Below are 6,553 nucleotides of genomic sequence, written 5' to 3'. Positions count from 1 at the left end.
TCGCTTTCCTACCAGAGGCAGAGGTGGAATAACAATGGTAGACGCCGCCTAGGGGCAGGGGGTCCCGCAGAACCAGGGCAATCGGGAAGCCTTCCTGACAAGCCCTTTCAGCATCCCTGAGGTGTTGCCCACTGCCCATCTTGGAGGCAGTCGGGGAAGATTGTCACTGTACCCAGAAGCCTGGCTATCCTTGACACAAGACAAATGGGTACAGTCCATCATCAAGGCTATTCTATCCCCTTTCTTCGCTTTCCAAATCAGTCAAAAATCCCTTCCAGATGTTCCACCCGCTCAAAGGGATATAGCAGCTTTGGAAATTTCAAACTGTTTGCAAAAGAGCTATTCAGCCAGTGTCAGCAGACCAACAAGGATCCGAATCTACTCAAGGTTCTTTTTAGTTCCAAAGAAAACAGGGGACTGAGACCAATTTTGATCTCAGTATCTTGAACAGATCGGTCAAGAAAACAAGATTGCGGATGGTCACTCTGTACACTGTTCTTCCCCTATTGGGAAAAGGAAACTGGATGTGCCTCTATAGACCTTCAGGACGCATTGTCACATAAATGAACAGACGCCCAGAAGATTCCTCCGCTTCAGGCTGGGAACCAGTCATTTTCAATTCAGGGCCCTGCCCTTTGGTCTCACCACTGCCCCCGGTGTTTACCAAATGCATGGCAGTGGTAGCTTCACCTGAGACGACTAGGATTCCAGGTGTTTCCATATTTGGACGACTGGCTCCTCACAGCTCCTACCAAGCATCTCCTTCTGATGGCCAGAGATTACACTTTTCGCCTGTCAAAACTGGGTATCTCAATAAATTGCGAAAGTCTATTTTGTCGCCTTTGTCGTACTATTACCGCTATAGGCGCAAATTTAGATACTGTAAACATGTCTGCAACACTAATCTAACCAAAGGATATCAGACATTCAAAATTGGTGTCACTACTTCTCAACAGCAACAGAGCCAAAGCCAGGTTAGTTCTAAAGGTGTTGGGAATCATGGCAGCGGCCATACCTCTCCTCCCATTGGCCAGATACCACATGGATCCTTCAGTGGATGCTCTTTCTCAATGGTCATACCAGGAACTTCCAATGTCTCATACCATTATGATCACGCAAGCATGCAAAGAGCATCTCATGTGGTGGATGTCTTCCCCCCAGCTCCTGTTGGGGAGACCATTTGTTCCACCTCCTCCTGCTACTCTGACAACGGATGCCTCCCTGATCGGGTGGGGGCATTATCAGGCAGGACAGTCCAGGGCACATGGCAACCAAACGAATGCCACTTGCACATAAATGTTCTGGAGATGAGAGCAGTGCTTTAGCTGTTGCAAGCCCTTCAAGACTTCTTCCCTTGGGAACGATTGTAATCCAGACAGACAATATGTCTGTAGTGTGGTACATCAACAAACAAGGCGGAACCAGATCATACACCCTGTGTCGAGAAGCACTCAGACTGTGGCAATGGGCGATTTCTTCTCAACGCTTTTCTGATAGCAACGACATCCCCGGAAGTCCAATCACATTATGGACAAGTTGAGCAGAGCTATTCTCATGCCTCACGAAAGGGTCTCTGAAAGACTCTGTAGTGAGAGAGATTTTTCAAGTGGGGTCAGCCTTGCTGCGATCTTTTGTTACTCCCAAAACAGCAAGTGCAGAGAATACTTCACTCATTCCCTTTACCAGGCCAACCCAGCAGGGACGCTAGTCCAACTTTGGCCCGGGACTTCTGTATGCATTTCCTCCCTTCCCACTGATCTCTCAAGTAATACAGAAAGCTATCGCCAGAAGGCCTCATTGATCCTCATTGCTCCTTACTGGCCTCGACAAGTGTGGTTCCCCTTTCTACATCGATTTCTTTGAGCGACCGTGGAATCTGGACCTAGTTCCAGATCTTTTGATCCATCAGTCGGGTCTGTTTCATCGCTCCCTCCCTCTCTGAACCTCACTGCTTGGTTCCTCCGCTCCAACCGTAGCCAGGCTTCCTCAATTATCTCACTCTGTTAGAGATATATTGATAGCTTACCATAAATCTTCCACTCGAAGATTTATTTGAGTAAGTGGAACGCTTCTCATATTGGGCAGAAGGAAAGGACATAGATCCTTTTCACCGCTTCTATCCAACTAGTCCTTGATTTTTCTTGCTGAACTCTTCCATGCAGGTTCATCTCCATCTACTCTTAAGGTTCAATTGGCAGCTATTTCTAATTTCCATGTGGGTATTTCTGAATCTGCCCTAATGTCCCACAAACTCTGCAGAGTTTTTGAAAGGAGTTTTCTTCTCAGGCCTCCTGTCAGAAATCCTCCTTCTCCTTGGGACCTAAATTTAGTTCTTGCTTCTTTGATTCTTTCCCCTTCAACCTGCAGCTTCATGTTCCTTAAAGTTATTATCATGGAAAACTCTCTTCTGGTGGCTATCACATCAGCTAGAAGAATTTCAGGAACTTCAAGCACTCAGTTGTCGCTCCTTATCTTGTGTTCCATAAGGACAGAGTTTCACGGACTAACCCGCCCTTTTGCCTAAGGTGGTTTCAACATCTAATCTAAACCAATGCATCGACCTCCCTGTCTTTTTCCCGGAGTATTCAAATAGGTCTGAACAAAAATTACACTACCTGGATGTTCATCGTCAATTAAGGTACTACTTGGACAGGACGAAACTATTCAGAAAATCTGATCAGCTGTTTGTCTCCTATGCGGAAAGCAGAAAGGGACTTCCAGTTTCAAAGGTATCTTTATCCAGATGGCTAACATCTCTGATTACCCTTGTTTATGAGATTAGACACCAAAAACTGCCTAATAAACCTAAAGCCCATTCCACCAGAGCTTTGGCTACTTCTCTAGCCTTCCAAGACAGACTGCCTATTGACACCATTTGTGCAGCGGCTACTTGGGCTACTCCTCACACTTTTATTTCCCATTATAAGTTGGATTTAGCTTCTAGGCATAGAGCTAATTTTGGTTCCACTGTTCTCAGGAGTCTGTTCCGTTAGGCCACCCGGGACAAGGTGCTAGGGGCGCGGTCCCATCCAGCAAGAATGAAGGCGAGATAGACAACTTAACATATAGAAGTTATGTTCTTACCATAACGTTCCATGTTAGTTGTCTTCTTCTCGCCTTCTTCTTGTGTCCCACCCTCCTTCCCCCTGGCCTGGACAGACCTAGAGGAGTTGTGATCGTGACCTCTCTTTCTTAGTCATATGCTATTATGCATATTTTCTTGTTTCAGGATATAGGTCACCCCTTTTCTTCCTGCTGTTAGAGGTGGATTCTGATTTCACTGTTATACTGTTTTTTGATACAAGCTGGGTTAGCTTACAAACGAGATCTGAGGTAACTCTTGCCTAGCATTGTGGGATATAAGGGGAGCCTCGAGCCGGTGGAACCAACTCTTGAGCTTTTAGAGTGGCCGAGTCGGAGCCGAGGTCGGCTCCGAACCCATCCAGCAAGAAGAAGGCGAGAAGAAGACAACTAACATGGAACGTTATGGTAAGAACATAACTTCTATTTTTCAGCTCCTCATACAGTATAGAAGTACGTCTCCTTTCCTCTGAGAAAAGTGTAAGGTTTGTTTTCTGCCTTAACTTTGAATTTTTTCTAGACTCCAGTACAAAATATTTATGTAATACTGTAATGAGTAGTAATGAGAAAATGTTGGTGAAAAATCAAATGTATTTCACAGCAGTGTTTTCCAGCAGCATTCTCACTATTTTTTTATTTTAAGAACCATTCCTCATCCTTACAGGCTGATTGCATTGCAGTGGCAAGTTGCTGGGTACATCAAGTCAGTGAGAGTGGAAGCATTACATTAAGCCACATTGGTTGTAGTAATGCTTACTTAGATTCTTAATTTAATTCACTCTGAGTCTGTGTGGTGCTGTTTTTTTTTACATCTGTTTGGTTTACTCTTCAGAATTTGGCTGGGTGTTTAATGATTAAGCCACAACTTTGAATTTGTTAAACTTGCACAGAATTTATAGATCCTGATGTTATCCTTTTCATTCATACCTCAAATAATGGTTTCGGATCCAAGACTTGGATCTGACTCTGCTGCTTCTACTGGGTCATTGGATCATAAACTCTTAGCTTCTCCTTTTACCCATAATGCCCTGCCAACCTAACATTATTCAGATCTCATTTGCCACCATTCATCTTCAAATGCAGATCCTCTTGCTGTCAAGCTGTGGAATTGCGTTTAGTCTTTTTCACAAGTTATTGAAATAGATGTTTCTGTTGTATTTTTTTCTAAAGTCTCCTACCTCCCAACCATAATCTTTTAACCAGTTTCTGTGCACCTTTTAGCTACCATTTCTTTGTACCCACTTAAAGTACCATCACTGGTACTCTCTTCCTTTACGGTTACTTGTTGGAGTACTTTTTTTTCTACCATTGTTGGTAGTTCCTTTCTCTTTGTATCTCTATTTCCTTCTTTACCAAAAAAGTTTTATCTATCCTTGGTGTCTTAAGGTAGTTGTCTTTTTAGATTAAGATAAAAACAGCTGACAAGCCAACTGACTTCAAAAAGTGTTACCTGTGGGCATAAGCTTCCCCTCTCAGATGCCCACAGGGAATGCATTTATTGTTTTGGACCCATGCAGTTTGATGTGGATTGTTCATTCTGTTCTGGATTTAAATCCAGAGCCATAACTAACTTGAGAAATAAATTAACCTTGAGAGGTTTCCTTCTTTCAAACTCTACTTCAGTTGCTGGGGCTCAATCCCCCTACCAAAAACCATGACAAGGGCAAGTCAGATTCAGAGGCCAAGGATAAGGAGTTGCGTAAGAGGTCCCTGGACTGTTCTTCCTCTTCAGCTCCATCAGCGTCTCCTCCCAAAATACACAAGTCTGATCCAAATACCTCTGCTCTGACTGGTTCAAAACCTAGACCTCCTCAGATCCATACTCCTTTGCTCTTGTTGGATCCAGTTACTTAACGGCTCTCCACCTTTCTTGGAGTGTCACCCCCTAGGCATTCCAGGCCTCCGTCCCCCAAGTCATCTGTTAGATCATCCAGAAGCTTGTCAAAAGCCACTATGAATAGGATGAGGAAATTTCTCAGAGCGCAGATCCAGATGGCTGTACTTCTGGCTTCAACTCCCATCGGAACTGCGAGCTGTCATTTTTCCACTTCCCCCATGGTATCTCCTTCTCCAGTCCAACCTGTCGTTTTGGATCCATGAACTCTCTGTTTTTAATCTCAGGTGATTTCCCTGAGTTGTCCTGGTCTGAGCCTTTCAGAGCTGCAAGACTCATGGTGCTTTAGTGTCCATGCCAAGTCTGGAGGGGGTTGAGATAGACTCCAAAGCTTTCGAACCCCTCTCTTCCCCTTGAGGCTTTGGCGCTGGACAGCTAAGGTCAAACTCCCTTCTCAGGTGGAGTGCTGGTGAGGTTACAGGAGATGCTGGTTTGGGAACTTCCAGCCCCTTTGCTATTGACTTCTGTGTCCCCTAGGTATTCTGCCTCTGAGGTTGTGGAGAGGGTTTTTCTCTTGGTCTAGAGAAGGGACATCCCTGCCCCCCCTCAGAGCAGACCACTTTAACTCTTCCAGTTCTATGCTGTGATCCTCACCCATCCATTCAACTGGGACAGTCAGGCTGGGCTAGTCTCCAGTTGGTCTGTTAGGACATAATTTCCTCTTCTGATACTTATCCAGAACATCCCACTGAGGAAGCCCCTCTGAAGAGAAATGTGCAAGAGGAGACATTTAGATTCCCTTCAGGAATTTCTCATGTGGGACACCGATTTTGATGAGGGGGAGGGATTTCCCCAGATCTCCACCTGTAGACATCTCCTTTGGAGCTCTTGAAAGAAAACGTGGTTCATCTTCCAATACCCCCTCTCGGGAGGAGTTGTGTTCCTGGAGGCTTTCAGGTCTGGCCTGTCTACGTTTTGGGTGACCCCCCCCCCCCCTGAGGAACTCTTGGATCTTGTTTCTCACCAGGTGTAGAAGGAAAGTGATGCTGTAGAGCAGTGATTTTCTACCATTTTCATCTCATGGTGCACAAACTAATCTCATAAGTCTTGTGGCACACCAAAAAGTAATTATTTGCTGATCTGACAAAAATAGGTATTTTTATTGGTTTAAAAAAATAGTAATTGTTTTTTCGTACATCCTCATCCTACCTAACCTCTCAAAACACCCCCACCCAAACACACATGAATTGTTTAAATGTTATTTCCTCTTTAAATTCAAGGGTTGGAAGAAAAGTGTTGGCTGTCTTCCGACTTGATCACAAGATAACTGGTGGAAATGTAATGGATTAAGGGGATAAAAAGGCCCTGCACTTGTTGCAAAATTCTATCACCCCCCCCACCCACCCCCAAGGACTAGGCATACTAGACCAAGTGAGTCACTGTTGATGCAATGGTTGTGGCAGCAGCCACTAGGAAAGAACTGGCAGAAAAGAGCTCCTCTGTCCATCCCCCTAACAGAGAGTCCAGGGCTTTGAACAGATTTAAGTTTGTGTACACTTTAGTGATCTTTGCTCTCAGGTCGCTAAATTATCTGGCACATTTTATGAGGTTACAAGGAGATCTGACCATATCGCTTTG

Source organism: Protopterus annectens, chromosome 2.part0, assembly GCF_019279795.1.
Source record: "Protopterus annectens isolate FY-2018-M chromosome 2.part0, PAN1.0, whole genome shotgun sequence".
NCBI lineage: Eukaryota > Metazoa > Chordata > Ceratodontiformes > Protopteridae > Protopterus > Protopterus annectens.
This window is presented reverse-complemented; position numbering follows the sequence as displayed.